Raw genomic sequence first — 19479 nt, 5'->3', positions numbered from 1 at the left:
CTCAAGCAACAACGGATACGAAACACCCCAGAAAGCAATTCGAACACTTGAGTAACTCAATGATCGTCTGTATCCCCAAAGATATATACCATCACCCTCTTAACCCCAGATACACATTGTAATGGACACCAACCTCAAATAACCGTGAATGGACGGACGGTCTACCATTTCCACTGAACAGAACTCCAACCAAACTGGGTGTGTTATGTGATGTAGTTTTAAAATCCACGACACAAACATCAGTGCAAAGGCCATAAGTAGCTTAAACGCCCCAAAACATCAACGCTAACACTTTAAAAAGCCCAAATGTCCTCAGAACACTAACCCACATCAGATTTGGACAGGGAAAACGATCCATCAATATCGTTTGCTGACAGTTCTAGCACTCCATCCTAAACTACGCCTCACCCATGCCTGGATATCAACCCTATCGAAGGCAAACAAAAGTCAAATGCAAAACACAGAAAGTAAGTCTCTCAGAGTAAACACGGGCTGTCTCACAACCACAAAACCTAAACCTAAACCTAAAGCAAACCGTAACACACCACAGACTCCGAAGTAGAAACAAAAGAACTTACCTCTACTACACATTCCACTAACTTATATTCACAGATCGCCATCCCTCCTCAACTAGAACGACATAGACCAAACATGTACACTCGATCGTGACTAGATAACCGAACCGCCCTCCGAACCCAGTCGTAAACTCCGGTCCACCAGATATATACACCCATTTGAAACTACGCCCCTCAGGTATGTACGAGTTATGCGTTCCCGTGCGCAATCTGGATATCACACATCTTTGCGATACAAACACAGTTCTGAGATATCACAAGACCCCTTACCGAAGACTCTGAACATTGTACTCAACTGGTCTGCAATAACCTTACAGATAGAAAAAAAAAACTCATTCCTTGGCCTGTGGTCCCTCCCGTTGGACTAGAACGATTTACGGGAATAATCCTGGGACCGGAAAGTATATATATATATATATATATATATATATATATATATATATTTATTATACTTTGTCGCTTTCCCGTGTTAGCGAGGTAGTACAAGGAAACAGACGAAAGAATGGCCCTACCCACCCATATACACATGTATAAAAATACACGCCCACACACGCACATATACATACCTATACATTTCAATGTATGCATATATATATACATACACAGACATATACATATATACACATGTGCATATTCATACTTGTTGTCCTTATCCATTCCCGTTGCCACCCCGCCATACATGAAATGGCACCCCCTCCCCCCCAGCGTGCGCAAGGTAGCGCTAGGAAAAGACAACAAAGGCCACATTCGTTCACACAGTCTCTATCTGTCATGTGTAATGCATCGAAACCACAGCTTCCTTTCCACATCCAGGCCCCACAAAGCTTTATATGGTTTACCCCAGACGCTCCACATGCCCATGTTCAATGCACTGACAGCATCTCGACCCCGGTATACCACGTCGTTCCAATTCACTCTATTCCTTGCACGCCTTTCACACTCCTGCATGTTCAGGCCCCGATCGCTCAAAATCTTTTTCTCTTCATATATATATATATATATATATATATATATATATATATATATATATATATATATATATATATATATATATGGCGTCCTAGCTTCGTCTCTTCGTTGTATATCAACTGACTGATATATTTCTTTCTTGTATCTCCCCTAATGTGATCATTACACGAAATTGCACTTGGGAACTTATCGTATTTCATTTCCCCGTGGATATAAAGGAAAATATATATATATATATATATATATATATATATATATATATATATATATATATATATATATATATATATATATATATATATATATGTATTTTGAAGGTTTGTTGAATGTGTCTGATGACAGAGTGGCAGATATAGGGTGTTTTGGTCGAGGTGGTGTGCAAAGTGAGAGGGTTAGGGAAAATGATTTGGTAAACAGAGAAGAGGTAGTAAAAGCTTTGCGGAAGATGAAAGCCGGCAAGGCAGCAGGTTTGGATGGTATTGCAGTGGAATTTATTAAAAAAGGGGGTGACTGTATTGTTGACTGGTTGGTAAGGTTATTTAATGTATGTATGACTCATGGTGAGGTGCCTGAGGATTGGCGGAATGCGTGCATAGTGCCATTGTACAAAGGCAAAGGGGATAAGAGTGAGTGCTCAAATTACAGAGGTATAAGTTTGTTGAGTATTCCTGGTAAATTTTATGGGAGGGTATTGATTGAGAGGGTGAAGGCATGTACAGAGCATCAGATTGGGGAAGAGCAGTGCGGTTTCAGAAGTGGTAGAGGATGTGTGGATCAGGTGTTTGCTTTGAAGAATGCATGTGAGAAATACTTAGAAAAGCAAATGGATTTGTATGTAGCATTTATGGATCTGGAGAAGGCATATGATAGAGTTGATAGAGATGCTCTGTGGAAGGTATTAAGAATATATGGTGTGGGAGGCAAGTTGTTAGAAGCAGTGAAAAGTTTTTATCGAGGATGTAAGGCATGTGTACGTGTAGGAAGAGAGGAAAGTGATTGGTTCTCAGTGAATGTAGGTTTGCGGCAAGGGTGTGTGATGTCTCCATGGTTGTTTAATTTGTTTATGGATGGGGTTGTTAGGGAGGTAAATGCAAGAGTCCTGGAAAGAGGGGCAAGTATGAAGTCTGTTGGGGATGAGAGAGCTTGGGAAGTGAGTCAGTTGTTGTTCGCTGATGATACAGCGCTGGTGGCTGATTCATGTGAGAAACTGCAGAAGCTGGTGACTGAGTTTGGTAAAGTGTGTGGAAGAAGAAAGTTAAGAGTAAATGTGAATAAGAGCAAGGTTATTAGGTACAGTAGGGTTGAGGGTCAAGTCAATTGGGAAGTGAGTTTGAATGGAGAAAAACTGGAGGAAGTGAAGTGTTTTAGATATCTGGGAGTGGATCTGTCAGCGGATGGAACCAAAGAAGCGGAAGTGGATCATAGGGTGGGGGAGGGGGCGAAAATTTTGGGAGCCTTGAAAAATGTGTGGAAGTCGAGAACATTATCTCGGAAAGCAAAAATGGGTATGTTTGAAGGAATAGTGGTTCCAACAATGTTGTATGGTTACGAGGCGTGGGCTATGGATAGAGTTGTGCGCAGGAGGATGGATGTGCTGGAAATGAGATGCTTGAGGACAATGTGTGGTGTGAGGTGGTTTGATCGAGTAAGTAACGTAAGGGTAAGAGAGATGTGTGGAAATAAAAAGAGCGTGGTTGAGAGAGCAGAAGAGGGTGTTTTGAAATGGTTTGGGCACATGGAGAGAATGAGTGAGGAAAGATTGACCAAGAGGATATATGTGTCGGAGGTGGAGGGAACGAGGAGAAGAGGGAGACCAAATTGGAGGTGGAAAGATGGAGTGAAAAAGATTTTGTGTGATCGGGGCCTGAACATGCAGGAGGGTGAAAGGAGGGCAAGGAATAGAGTGAATTGGAGCGATGTGGTATACAGGGGTTGACGTGCTGTCAGTGGATTGAATCAAGGCATGTGAAGCGTCTGGGGTAAACCATGGAAAGCTGTGTAGGTATGTATATTTGCGTGTGTGGACGTGTGTATGTACATGTGTATGGGGGGGGGGCATTTCTTTCGTCTGTTTCCTTGCGCTACCTCGCAAACGCGGGAGACAGCGACAAAGTATAAAAAAAAAAAAAAAAATATATATATATATATATATATATATATATATATATATATATATATATATATATATATAATATATATATATATATATATATATATATATATATATATATATATATATATATATATATATATATATATATATATATATATATATTCATCTTATTTATTCATTGTTACAAAGTTGAAAGAAATTTTGTTGGTCATGCCCTGTGTTCCGCCAGGGGTCGTGAGTGTGACCTGATCTCCATCTTAGGTCATAGGTGTCATCAGCGATCTGTTTCATGTCATGATTGTGACCTGTGGTCTGTTTCAAACCATCAATATGACTCGTAGTTTATCTCACCTGTGGTCTGTTTCTTGTCATGAATATGACTCGTGGTCTGTCTCACGTCCCGACTGTGACCTGTGGTCTGTCTGAGGTCATGAGCGTGACCTGTGTGTCTGTCTCAGATCGTGTATCCGATGTTCAGGAAGACACACTCACACACACACACACACACACACACACACACACACACACACACACACAGAAGGAGAAAGACGTGCATACAGAGACGGCGAAAGAGACAGAGAGACAGAAGGAGAGGCAGAATAGAGCTCCCCTGGTCGGTCGAGAGGGAGGAACGTGTGCATTGCTTGTGGCGTGAAGGAGTAACCTGATGGCACGGTGGCAGGATGGTAGTAGGCAGCGGTGGTGTGGTGGAGGAGGAGGAGGAGGAGGCTGCCGGCAGCACCCGTGAGTGCCTATTGATCTGGCACTTAGCTTAATGAAACCTTGCCCTTCACCTTCACTACGTCCGAAGCTTATTGGTCCTTCTGCTTGGCCTAAGGAGATCCACCTGGGCATTCCATCAGCAGGAAGGAGGGATCAAATCCCCTCTATGAGTTCGCTTCATGGACAGTGTGTGTGTAGGTACAGTCCCTGGTAAGGGGTGTGATGTGAGGGGTTGGTTTCCTTCCCCCCCAGCGTCCAGTGGGTGGCAGCACGCACGCCCACACGCTAAACGGGCGAACGGTCTCTCTGGCGAACGCCATGAGGAGGGAAGGGGGAAAAAAAAGGTGGTCGCTGGGCCGGCACTTAGCGTTAAAGAGAGTAGGAGTTCCGGAGACCAGGTGGAGTCTTTTAGCGGCGTCCCTGAGGGTGGGCAGCGCGGACCCAGGGGCTGGGAAGGGATGTTTTGGAGCGACGGGTTGTGGGTTAGGTTGTACGGGACGATCCATCCAGCCTCAGACGTCAAACACGAGCGCCTATCCTCTTCTCCTATCTTCTTGAAGGCCATATGAAAACCCCTTAAGACGATTCAACACTGGACACTTCCCCCCACCTCACGTAACATTCATATTCTAATGTTTCCTCTCTCTCCTCGCTTCCTCTCGGACTCAACCTTAACGTGTGTGGACTTCATTTGCCTTTATAATGAGCCTAAGGTAATTATCAAGCTAATGGTGTGTACATTAGAGGGAAGCCGCGCTGTTTCGGAGATAATGTATGCCGAGAGAATTGCTCGCTGACTGTTTCGCGCGTCAGCAAGGCACTGCCCCAAACATATCCCCCAACTCTTGCCACAACTGTTGACACGAGGTACAGTGTTTGGGCAGAGAACGTGGGGTCGTGTCTTTGATATCCACATCAGAAGGTGAAATTAGATAAGTCATGGTATGTTGTATTATATGCTAATATGCATCTGTCGTCAGTATCTCCAATCCCAAATCATTTCTCCTCCATCTGAAATCTTCTCTAGTCCCAATTACTTGTCTCACAGCCATCTGTCCATCTCTTCCTTGTTCTGCTTCTCTCCCTTATATCTTCTACTATGCATACTACTTATCTTGTCATACGTTCTTCCATGTCCACACTATCCTAACCAATCCTCAATGCAGCCTATCTAATAATTTCTTCATAACCACATATCCACTTCAAAACTTCAGCCTTGATGGGACCAACCTTGCTAATTAAGCAGTTAGACTACACAAGTTCCCAAATCTTTTATTGATAACTTATCTTGGGCCAATATAAACTTGGGTTCCACGTCCACTGGGACAAGGTACTCCTTCATGCAAGTTTCGTATACACTCTATGCTTGATATTTCCCCATTTACCAGAGTTTTTCAGCGTCTCAATTTCTCTCTCCCTTGCATGGGTCGACCTGCAATTTCGTTCTACCATCCGCTTTAAATTCTACTCATCAGTACTTAAATTCAGTAACCCATAACTTCCACTGCCTCACAAGGCAGACCGGTATGACGCTGTTGTCTCTTATCTACTGTCAAAAACTCGCTTCTTACTTTTAATCGCTTTACTCATTTTCAACAGCAACATTCTCCTACACACACCTCACTGGAAGAACCCATAACACTATTTTCTACTGCATATAGCCACTGTGGTACCTTCTCTTCCCCCATGATTAAGTATTGGACTTCTATCACCTCATCTTGCTCCCCTCTCACGGTAATGGCCCCCCTATCATCTTATCTTGCTCCCATCTCACGGTAATGGCCCCCCTATCATCTTATCTTGCTCCCATCTCACTTTAATGGCCCCCATCCATAAAAGAACCATCTGATAACCACAATGACAACACACAACCTCGACACATTCCCCTTCGTATTGCTTTTCAAACCACTCATTCCTACAGTCAGTTACACTCACACATGCCTTGCTTCTATAAGCTCTTAATAGCATTCATGAGGTCTTCCACGCACACCAAATCGAGTCAGAAACTGTCGAAGAGCTCTCCTCTTCACTTGATCCTCAGTCTTTTCTAAACGCTTATACGCTACGTCAACGTACACACACACACACACACACACACACACACACACACACACACACACACACACACACACACCAGATCCACTCCCTCACAATATCGAGTCTTTGTACCGCCATCTCGCTGGCCACCACTCTACGTATACCCTCGCCTTATCCATCCTTTAATGGATTTTGATGCTTTTTTTTTCACTTCCTCCTTTGCAGAATTCTTGTTTCTGTATGTCTAATATCTATTCTCTCTCTCTCTCTCTCTCTCTCTCTCTCTCTCTCTCTCTCTCTCTCTCTCTCTCTCTCTGTGGCTATAATCAAACTCTACCGATAGACAACTCATATTCATCATAATTTCCAGTCATTTCTTTCGATCACTCTCTTCATCCTGTGACACTAGAATTCTCTCAGACGTAACTATGGAACCGCTGCTCCTCACACATACCACTCTTGTACTCTATATTCAATTTCTTCTAGAATAGTCTGCCTTCATTTCTTCTCCCGGGATTCTCAATTTCTTCCCTGGCGTTCATTATTCCTCTTTCGGTTTCCAACTCGACTCTTGATGTTCTACGCGTTCTTTGTTCCCCATTCATCACTATTTTAGATTCGGTTTCTTCTAAACTTTCGTTTTTTGTATCTCCCATCTTTCTTACGTCTTCATTCCACCGTGCAGTATCTCCTATCTTCATCACCTTCTAACATGCAGAGCCGTGCATCTCCCCACGGTGGACCCTTCCAATGCAGTCTTCAACTTCTTGCACAATACCTCAGCCTCACATAGTACTGTTTCGTATTCTTTCGGCTTGTAAAAGACATCTTGTATAGAGATATACCAAGAGACTCTGCGTTAAAAACGGCCAAGGGTGAGAGTAAATGAAACATGAGGGGGGGTTGAAGGTATTTTCGGAAGCAGTGTTTACATGTGCCGTTGAAGAGTGGAGCGTGCAGAAGATGGGATGTGGGCGTATGAGCAAAGGACAGTGAGAATTGGAATATGGAAGATAGGTCACTGATGAAAGAGGAAAGAGACCATGAATGTTATCTTCAGAGAAGGTGTGCGAGTTACTGGGAGGAATACAAGAGAGAGCGGAAAGAGGGCAAGAGAAAGGTACAAGAGCTGAAATGGCAGACAGATGAGGGAAGGGGGGTAAGAAGGTATCGAGGAACAAAAAAGGAAATAAGAAACTGTGTTGGAAGAAGGTGAACAGCTTAATGAGACTGGAGGGGATTTGGGGGATTGAGAACGAAGTAGGATAATGGCGTGTAGAAGGCATTAGGACATCAGGACTTAAACCTATAAATGCGCAAGAGGTCAAGCATGGGACAAAATAGCTTGGATCTGCGTGATATATGGGGGGAGACGACATGCTATCCGTGAATTGAACTAGGGAATATGAAGCAGCCATCGCAAGCCACAGGGTGCTTATCTGTGGGTGGTGTGCTCTGGTTTCTGCACGTTACACATGACAGCTACAGACTGGGTATGTTCAAGGCCATTTTCCATTTGCTCCGGGACGCTGCCTCGCTAAGGCAGGAAAGACATATAGACATAAAGAAAACAGAAAGAAAACATGGGTGTGTGTGTGTGTGTGTGTGTGTGTGTGTGTGTGTGTGTGTGTGTCTGTGCACGTACCTGTGTGTGAGCAAGTGGCCCCCGGCCCAGTAATTCCCCGGCCACTGTACATTCTGCTAATTGCTTTTAACATTTTTATTCTTGGCGGCAACAGAGCCAAATTCAGGCTTGTTTCTGTGTGGCCATTGCCAGCCCTCTGCCTGGAGGGGAAGGGGGAGTTGGGGGGGACGCCCGGCAACTACTGCCAGCTTCTTACTAATGGGGGAAGGGGAGACTGGCAACTGTTGCCAGCTTAGTATCTGGATGCCGTATGGCAAAACGTTGCCTAACCACATGGCCACTGTTGCCAGCTCCTCACCCAGGATGCCCGTATGGCAAATCTTTCCCATCGTCATACCTAGGGTCGTCTTGCAACCTCCCGACCAGGCAACAGTTGCCATCCTTCTACCCGAAGTCGCCTGGTAAGGTTTGCCAGGTTTCTGCCTCCGTCGCCAACCATTTGGGGCAAAGTCACCTGGCAACTTTTCCCCACCATCCAACCCGGTACCGTCCTGGCAACTGCTGGCAACCCCGTGCCTGAAGCTGCACGGCAACTGTGTCCATCTTCTGTACCTGGGGAAATGCCGCTAGGCAATCGCGTCCCAGTGATGCCGCGAGATACACAGACTCGACCTTCATCATATGAGAGGGAGGGGAAATGAATCGAACTGCCTCTCCCAATGATGTTTAATCCTACGGGAAATGCAACAGTAAACATTTGACAGTCTAGGAGCAGAGCTGCGCTAAATCTATATAGTCATGTGAAGCGCTCTAGGAAGGAAATCTAGCGAATAGCTTACTGGCCAAAATTGATAACGTGCGTTTGTAAAGGATCTAAATCCATCCACCTTCGACACCTGTGGCTGCACACGAACCCGGGTCAGTCCCAAGTTATTTACACTAGAGTATAAGTAACGTGACTGCAAACTTGGAATCACTTATTATAGAAAACCAAAAGAAGATGCATAAACAGTGTTTCTAATTTGACCAAGAGATAAGACGAAGATCCGGGCGCTTTCGTGATGACTCACCTCTTCAGGGAGAGCTGTAATGAAATTTCATGATCTCTGTACCCGTGAAGATGTTAATTATCACGAAAGCGCTCACATCTTATTTCCTTGTGGCTACCGGAGTATTCCTGAATCCAGTGTTCGCTTATGATTCATCTGCCTTATATATATATATATATATATATATATATATATATATATATATATATATATATATATATATATATATATATCTTTTTTTTCTATTATACTTTGTCGTTGTCTCCCGCGTTAGCGAGGCAGCGCAAAGAAACAGACGAAAGAATGGCCTAACCCACCCACACACACGTGTATATACATAAATGCCCACACACGCACATATGCATACTTATACATTTCAACGTCTACATACATATACATACACAGACATATACATAAATGCACATGCACATATTCATTCTTGCTGCCTTCATCCATTCCCACCACCACCCCGCCACACATGAAATGGTACCCCCATCCCCACGCGTGCGTACGAGGTAGTGCTAGGAAAAGACAAAAAAGGCCACATTTGTTCACACGTAGTCTCTATCTGTCATGTGTAAAGCACCGAAACCACAGCTCCCTTTGCACATCCAGGCCCCACAAAACTTACCATAGTTTACCCCAGAGGCTTCACATGCCCTGGTTCAATTCACTGAGAGCATGTCGACCCCGGTATATATATATGTATAATATATATATATATATATATATATATATATATATATATATATATATATATATATATATATATGTATATATATATATAGTGTGGAGGAGGGGGCGAAACTTTTGGGAGCGTTGAAAAATGTGTGGAAGTCGAAAATGTTATCTTGGAAAGCAAAAATGGGTATGTTTGAAGGAATAGTGGTTCCAACAATGTTATATGGTTGCGAGGCGTAGGCTATAGATATAGTTGTGCGGAGGAGGGTGGATGTGCTGGAAATGAGATGTTTGAGGACAATATGTGGTGTGAGGTGGTTTGATCGAGTAAGTAATGAAAGGGTAGGAGAGATGTGTGGTAATAAAAAGAGTGTGGTTGAGAGAGCAGAAGAGGGTGTTTTGAAATGGTTTGGTCACATGGAGAGAACGAGTGAGGAAAGATTGACCAAGAGGATATATGTGTCAGAGGTGGAGGGAACGAGGACAAGTGGGAGACCAAATTGGAGGTGGAAAGATGGAGCGAAAAACATTTTGAGTGATCGGGGCCTGAACATGAAGGAGGGTGAAAGGCGTGCAAGGAATAGAGTGAATTGGAACGATGTGGTATACCGGGGTCGACGCGCTGTCAGTGGATTGAACCAGGGCATGTGAAGCGTCTGGGGTAAACCATGGAAAGTTCTGTGGGGCTTGGATGTGGAAATGGAGCTTTGGTTTCGGTGCATTATGCATGACAGTTAGAGACTGAGTGTGAACGAATGTGGCCTTTGTTGTCTTTTCCTAGCGCTACCTCGCGCACATGCGGGGGGAGGGGGTTGTCATTTCACGGGTGGCGGGGTGGCGACAGGAATGAATAAGGGCAGACAGTGTGAATTATGTACATGTGTATATATCTATATGTCTGTGTGAGTATATATATATATGTATATGTTGAGATATATAGGTATGTATATGTGCGTGTGTGGACGTATATGTATATACATGTGTATGTGGTTGGGATGGGCCATTCTTTCGTCTGTTTCCTTGCGCTTCCTCGCTAACGCGGGAGACAGCGACAAAGTATAGTAAAATAGATATATATATGTCTTTACTATTCTACCCATATGATAATGAATGAACCACTATCCAGAAAATATACAACAACCTCACCTGTGGAATCGCGTGACTAATATCATGTGACACATCATCACATTCCACATCACTTTGTTTTTTTTTTCTAATAAGCTGAAATATGCTAATCAGCTAAACTGAAGTCCATCGTTAAAATGAGGAATTCAGTTACCTTAATGCACGTCCTGGGAGTGGGGGCGTGGGCGGGCGAGTAGGGGTGGGCGGAGGGTGTAATTACCGCCCTAATCACTTGTTACTGCTGGAGATGAAGGAGTGTCGGCAGGTGTAGACCCATTGATATACAGCGTGGGTATCTAACTGGGTGTAGGACGAGGGTCTGAGGTCGAAGGGATGGGTGGGTTTTTTTCTTTTCCTCCCACGTCCTTCAACATACGGGTGATCAGGTCTGGTCACAGACGCGTGGTTTATGTCATGATGATACAAGAAGCGTATGAGCTTTGCCATATGCGTAGTGGTCATGGTAATGAGATACGCCACCAGTAAAGATATGATTAATGGTAGCAATAATCGCATTTGTGATAGAGGAATGGTGTAGGCGTCTATATATACATATATATATATATATATATATATATATATATATATATATATATATATATATATATATATATATATATATATATTCCTACGAGTCCACGGGGAAAATGAAACAGGAAAAGTTCCCAAGTGCACTTTCGTGTAATAATCACATCATCAGGGGAGACACAAGAGGGAAATATAACAGTCAGTTGATATACTTCGAAGAGACGAAGCTAGGATGCCATTTGGTAAACATGTGATTGTCACATGGAATATCTTGATCACGCGCAAAATTGTGATCCTTTCCAATATATATATATATATATATATATATATATATATATATATATATATATATATATATATATCTGTGTGGCCAGTATGAATATGTACAAAATGGCGACACGGATAGGCTTTAAACCTAGTATTCCCGCTCTGTATCTCCCAGAAAAGAGGAAATACCTTTTTCCAGTCTCTATGTAATGGAGGAAGGGTCCGTGTGGACTATGTCCGGCGTGGTCAGAGACCGGACGGACCACCATGGCTTCAGCGACGGGGGGGAGAGAGAGAGAGAGAGAGAGAGAGAGAGAGAGAGAGAGAGAGAGAGAGAGAGGAGGGTGAGGCATTTCGGGCCTCGGGGGTCCTTGGGAAGGGGGGGGGGGGCTTTTTACTGGGGGTCGGAGAAATGAATGGGTCAAGTAAAGGGATTAGGGGAAGGGGGATGAGGTTGGGGGGAGGGGGTGTGGGGATGTGGGAAGGGCCGTGAGGAGGAGGGGAAGTGCGGGTGATGGGGAGTGAGTGGAGGAGGGGAAGTGCAGGTGATGGGGAGTGAGAGGAGGAGGGGAAGGGGCGTGGGAAGGACCTGTGCAGAGGGTGTAGGGTGATGGAGTGTGTGTGCGGTAACGGAGGAAGTGTTCGTATGGACAATGTCCGCCCTGTTAAGTGCCCCAAGTGATTCAGGATCTGAGGTTGGTTCCGTACTGGTTCACCGCTTCCTGCTTTAGTGAGATTATCGCCGGGAACAGATGAACGACCTCACTTGCTCGCACCCACACTCTCCGTAGCTGTCACGTATAATACACCATAATCAGAGCTTCCACCCACCCACAGTCAGACTCCAAGGACCATTCCATGGTTTACCCTGACCATTCCATATACCTTGGTTCAGCCCTATGACAACTTGTCGCACCCTCTATACCACATCGCTCCAATTCGCTTTATCCCGTGCACGCCTCTCACCCTTAAGAATACTGAGGCCCAGACATCTCAAAGCCTCTATCACTCTGTCTTCCAATCACCCTTTCGTTCTTCCTATTCCTCTTTCTCTGTCCACTTCTGAAATGATTCTATAATATTTGAGTCAATCTCTCTTCTTCCCTCATCCTCTCCGTGTGTCCAAACCAGATTTAGCATAACCAGGTCCGCTATTTTGGTTATGCTCCTCTATCATGTATCTCTCTCACCTTGTCATTACCTACACGATCATCCTCGCTCAATCCACAAATTGTCCTCAGGTACCTCATTTTCAGCATGTCCACTCTCATCCATTATACGGCATCCGGGGCCCCATGACTCGCACCCTCACCCACACAATGCCGTTGGGACTTCTATACCATCAAACACTCTCCTCATTATACCCACGAGCTTTGCCTCCTCACCCATCCAGTGGATCACATCAGCTCCCATAGTTCCATCTGCTGCCATTACCTCCTGCCCCCAGGAACCTAAAGTACTTCGCGTTCTCCAGCCCCCCTCACCACTCACACTCACTCTCACCTGCCCCTGTTGGCCCCCGGGCTAAACCTCTACCTCACTCTTACTGACTTCAGCTCTCAGCGTCCTGCTGCCACACACAGTAATGATGACCAAGAAGGTCCAGTCCTTCCAACAGTTAGTTAGTTCAGGTCTTGTCTTCCTCCACGTCAGTGCAGGTCCAGTTTTCCTCCACGTCAGTGCAGGTCCAATCTTCCTCCATGTCAGTGCAGGTCCAAGTCTTCCTCCACGTCAGTGCAGGTCCAATCTTCCTCCATGCCAGTGCAGGTCCAAGTCTTCCTCCACGTCAGTGCAGGTCCAATCTTCCTCCATGCCAGTGCAGGTCCAAGTCTTCCTCCACGTCAGTGCAGGTCCAAGTCTTCCTCCAGTTAGTGTGGTAGGTCCACAGACCCCCCCCCCCCCCTCACAGACCCTAGTCAAGCTGGTGTATTCATAAGAAATAAGCAACAAAGTTTTCCTTCTCTTGATTGCATCTTCTCTCACCTCACGTTTTCTTCGGGCGCTCTCCATCTTATTTCTCTCTTTTTCTCTCTTTCCGTTTTTTATAAATTTCTTTCTTCCTTTCAAACTATTCGCCATTTCCCGCGTTAGCGAGGTAGCGTTAAGAACAGAGAACTAGGCCTTTGAGGGAATATCCTCACCTGGCCCCCTTCTCTGTTCCTTCTTTTGGAAAATATAAATATAAGCTATTTTTCTCAATATTCCCTTCATATTACCTCATTACCCAACCCTCTCGCCTCTCTCTCGTTCAAGTATACATATTCATTTACTCATATTTCCCCACTGGACTCCTTTCTTTATAAATATCCCAGAGTCATTCCAGGACCACTTTTTCAGGAGTTCCCTCAGCTCCAGGGCTGTGCGCTGCTTCCAGTAGCAGGGAAGTGATGGACTCCTTTGGGGTCGGAGGCTTCCTTTTTTTCATTTGCGGGGGGGAGTCCGGTAACGCTTCTCTCTCTCTCTCTCTCTCTCTCTCTCTCTCTCTGTATATGTATATATATATATATATATATATATATATATATATATATATATATATATATATATGAGTGTGGGAAAGTAAAAGTGAGGATTCTCCTCTTAATTCCCGAGTTTTCCTCAAAAACTCTCGAGCGTATGTTGTGGTCAAATTACCCCCCCCTCCCCCCCGGGGGTCAACTAGACGTCATGTGCTGCAGGAGGGTAGGCCATGACTGCTCATACTAACACACGACCACATTTAACTGGCCGACTGACTCGAACAACCTGGTCGTTCCGTGGGAAAGCGAGTGGGTTGACTTGACATGTTTCTCCGTGACTGATGCGACAGCTGCTGGTCAACACGCCCTTCAGCAGAGCGGGTCATGTTCGTGTGTATTTACTGTGGATCTAAAGACATGCTGATCAGCAGGTGAGGACTTTAAGTCTTCAGATATGCATGAGGGTTCTGAAGCACTGATTCACATATCCCTGAGCGATGTATTGGGTTCTCTGTCTCATACAGTTGAGACGGAAGCTTCGGTTTCACCCCTGATCGAAGCTGTAGCGAACCCTCTCTCTCCTGATCCTTTTAGACAGAAACACACGGTACGTCCCTGATCGAAGCCTCACCGAACCCTCTCTACTTATATCTTGAGACAGAAGCACTCGGTGATCGAAGCTGTACCGAACACTTTCTCCTTATCTTTCGAGACAGAAGCACTCGGTTCACACCTTATCGAAAGCGTATCGAACTTTCTGTCTCCGCCTGTTGGCTGAGCATCCTGGATGACAGTAATGATGGAAGTCTTCAAGAATCCAAGTGCTTCCTCGACGTTCTGAGGAGGTGTGAAGTACTGGAGGGGAAGGTGGTGGTTCACCCCTCCTGTTCCCAGTCATGTAGGTGGGATGAGAGATGTGAGGATTCGGGTCGTGGGTGATTCAAAACAATAAAGATATATGACCTGACATGTCGTCATAGTTTGACCTGTCTCATGTGATATATATAGCTGGTCAGGTCTTGACTCACGACCTGCCAAGTTCTGATGTGTGAATGGTTAGGTCTTAACCTATGACCTGTCAGGTTCTGATATGTGAATGGCCAGGTCGACAGGTCGTCCATTTCCGACTAAGCCAGGTCATTAACATGGCGCTTCACATGATGACCTGTAGCTCCTGGAGTCATCACTTGTGACTTGTTACGTTCGTCGTCTGGAATGTGTCACGTTATCAGTCATGACCCTCGTCAGGTCATGACCCTCGTCTGGTCATTACCTCTTCAGGTCATTTGACCTCTTCTTCGTCAGGTAACCACTTTCATTTTGTCACTCCTCAGCACTTGAGCTGTTAGTGCGTTCAGTGATCACCCTGTGACTCAAACAGCTCTTAACCTGTGACTCACTAGGTCATGACCTCATACTCACCAGGTCATGACCTGGGGGGTCGTCGTGGCATCGTTCACAAAGGGAAGAAAAGCTTATCAGTCGATGGTTCATCCCGGTTTCCCCAAATTAGGTGCGACGGGACGAGTTATTGCACATCAATTGGGTGTACTCCGGTCGTTGAAGGCGTTTCGTCTGTGGCCAAACGAGCATCGAGGTAATTACCACCCAGGTAATGTCAGACAGATGCTCATTATGGCCACTGAAGCATTAAGAGTAATTACAGGTTGTGTCTGGCCAATGTGATGAAGGAATACACATGATGGCGAATTGTAATAAGTTCATCGAGATCCCATCAATAATTGTGTAGATTAAAAGATGATGATGTATGAGATGTGGAGGATAAGACAAAGGAGGGGTAGGGCAGGTGATAGACACACACACACACACACACACACACACACACACACACACACACACACACACACACACACACACACGCCTGTGTCTAGTGAGCAATAAAACCACTGAGATAAGCGACGTGAAAGGGGACTACGAGTCGACATTGTACCTACTACATCCCGCCGCCAGAGCTGAAGTGAAATACCTAAATGTCATTTAGGTTATGTGAACGAGGCAGGGATTCGATCCAACCACCCATGTCTGCTCACCTCATCCCTGAAGCCACAAAGACCCAACTGGGAGGAAGGATGGGTCATCGAAAGGCCATCTAAGATGGTGGTACTAAGAGAGTGGTACCTGTATTAAGAAAGTGTGAGCTAATCAAGAGAGGCTGAAGACGACTACAGAGAGAGAGAGAGAGAGAGAGAGAGAGAGAGAGAGAGAGAGAGAGAGAGAGAGAGACACACACACACACACACACTTGATGACAACCTTCAGGTTACTGGATCAGTCAGTCAGTCGACGTCGTCCGGATGCCAGTACCCATGTGATGCACCAGTAAAGCCAAGAAACATTTCTCAAATCTGATCAGAAAGTGAATGATTTCTTTCCCCTCGTATGATGCTGGCGGGAATAGACTACATGAGGGTAGTGTGAATGCAGACACAGTACACAGACGTTCAAAAGAGGTTACGTGATGGAATAGAAAGATTTAGAGACGAGGGCCCCACGAGTGTCGAACTATCACTCCTGTACTGTTCAAACAGGCAATTACGAACAAGCAAATCACACACACACACACACACACACACACACGATGGATTTTTATCCCATCTGTCCTAATAACTCAACAAATCAGATCTGTTCTTCTTGTTTGTGATGCTACGGTAGAACATGGGATATTTCTTATGGAAGTGCGTCCCACCAGATAGTGCTGTTATACCGGTCAGCGTAGCCCTCCGTGACGGATTCACAGGTCGCCTGGAGTCGAAGGCACAGTTTCGAATCCAAGCTGCGGCGATCAGTGTACAGTCAACCCAACTGTTCATCCTTTCTTAAGGGTTGGTCGATAAACTGGGTGCCTGCTTATACATTTATCATACAAAAGTATAATATATATATATATATATATATATATATATATATATATATATATATATATATATATATATGATATTCCTATGAGTCCACGGGGAAAATGAAACACGATGATGTGATTATTACACGAAAGTGCACTTGGGAACTTATCGTGTTTCATTTTCCCCCGTGGACTCATAGGAATCTCTTGATCACGCGCAAAATTGTGATCCTTTCCAATATATATAATTAACAAAACGGCTTTGATTAGGCCATTTAACCACCCGTAACGTCTCATCTAACATAAAAATGTGTCATCATTTTGACACACTCATATCAAGTTCTCTCCTGGATGATCAACAATCGCCTTTCCTCATAGCAGAGATGACAGAATGGACGGGTATGGCCCCAGGAGTTGGCAGGCACGGCCGAAGATGTGGGCGGGATCGGCCGGGGGTGTTGGCAGAACAAAGACAAAAAAAAAGTTGGCAAGCTTGAGTCTAGGTGTTGCCAGACTTGGGCTTCGAGTGTTGCCAGACTCAGTCCAACATGTTGTTAGGCTTGGGGTCGAATGCTGGCAGACTTGACCACAAGGTGTTGGTAGTCTTGGCCCTAGGTGTTGGCAGGCTTGGCCCTAGGTATTGGCAGGCTTGGCCCCGAGGTGTTGGCAGGCTTGGCCCGAGATGTGGGCTGCGTCAGGCTCGCCCGGTTTGGCCCAGCTTGTTGGTCGTAATTTTGGCCGCGAGTCATGTTTGCTGAGTTGGTCAGGTTGTGTGTGTGTGTGTGTGTGTGTGTGTGTGTGTGTTTTAGGAGAGGTCTAGTACGGAGAGAGAAACAGAGTGAGCGGGGAAAGAGAAGACCGGATGGAAACAATAGATATAAATGAAGGAAAGAAGGATAAAGGAAAATGAATGAGACATAGGGAGAGAGAGAGAGAGAGAGAGAGAGAGAGAGAGAGAGAGAGAGAGAGAGAGAGAGAGAGAGAGAGAGCTCATCTTTACTTCGCCTCTGAGGTAATACAAAGACAGATGGCAGAGAACTGTTTCATGCACTTGGCAGTCATATCTAGAGACTCTGGCCCAGTGTAACGAAGACCCGCGCTCGTCGATACCCAGTTAAAGCCTCCTATTACAGTTCAATGTGTTCTCCGATAGTTTAGTGTGCATGATACACCTTTAAACCGTAGATTATGCAAAGTCAAACCGTTAAATCCATTCGAGTAACAAAATTACACAAACATGCTAAAAGCTATATGTAAAACTACCTCTCCGTATGATACAAAAAGGGAATTGTAAATAGGTAATTACAAACACGTAATTGCACATAGGTGGTTACAAAAAGGTCATTGCCCATAGGTAATTACAAATAGGTAATTGAACACAGGTAATTAACAATAGGTAACTGCATGAACACAAATTACTTTCAAGGCTAACGTGCAGTGGCCTGATGCCTTGCCCAGATTCTGAAGTACCTGCAAGCAAAGTAGTGGGACGATAAGCGCTACAGTTCGGCCGTATAAAGACATCATCAAATCGGACAACTGTGTCTCTGGGGCAAGTGGAGCTTGGTAGCCTACGGGTTAGGTTATATCCTCAGTCCCAAACTCAGTGCTTAAAGCAAACTTTATATAAGAGATACGTATCATATGGGAAAATAATCTTAATATATCCTTCTATGAGAATTATATACATATATATATATATATATATATATATATATATATATATATATATATATATATATATATATATATATATATTTGGTATAGGATTTCAGAATACATCAGCGGGGAATTGATTTTGTTTGAATACATCTTGAAGTCCCTCATCCAATACTGGGCCAAAATAAATTTCGCCAGGTCTCTGTGGGATCCGAATATTGAATTTTCTTCAACTTTTCCGTCTGGATGATGAAAAGATATGAAAAGGAGATGTATAAAAGAAAGCTGCAGGAGGGCAAGAGAAACGCGTGAGGGTTGAAAAGAGGGCAAATGATAGTTGGGGTGGGAGAGTATCGTTAAACTTTAGGGAGAATAGAAGATGTTTTGGAAGGAGGTAAATAACGTGCGGAAGACAAGAGAGTAAATGGGAACATCGGTGAAGGGGGCAAGTTGGGAGGTAATAACAGGGAGGGATGACGTGAGAAGGAGATAGAGTGAGTACTTTGAAGGTGCTGAATGTGTTTGATGATAGAATGGTCGGGTTGGTGTGCGAAGTGAGAGGGTGAGGGAGAATAGTTTGGTTAAGAGAGAAGAGGTAGTGAAAGCTTTGCGGAAGATGAAATCCGGCAAGGCGGCGGGCTTGGATGGTATTGCAGTGGAATTATTAAAAAAAGGGGATGACTGTTGTTGATTGGTTGGTAAGGATATTCAATGTATGTATGCGTGCATAGTGCCATTGTACAAAGGCAAAGGGGATAAAGGTGAGTGAGTGTTCAAACCACAGATGCATAACTTTGTTGAGTATTCCAGGAAAATTGTATGGGATGGTAATGATTGAGAGGTTGAAGG

This window comes from Panulirus ornatus, chromosome 64, assembly GCF_036320965.1.
Source record: "Panulirus ornatus isolate Po-2019 chromosome 64, ASM3632096v1, whole genome shotgun sequence".
NCBI lineage: Eukaryota > Metazoa > Arthropoda > Malacostraca > Decapoda > Palinuridae > Panulirus > Panulirus ornatus.
The sequence above is the reverse complement of the archived record's forward strand: the minus strand, read 5'-3'. Positions refer to the sequence as shown.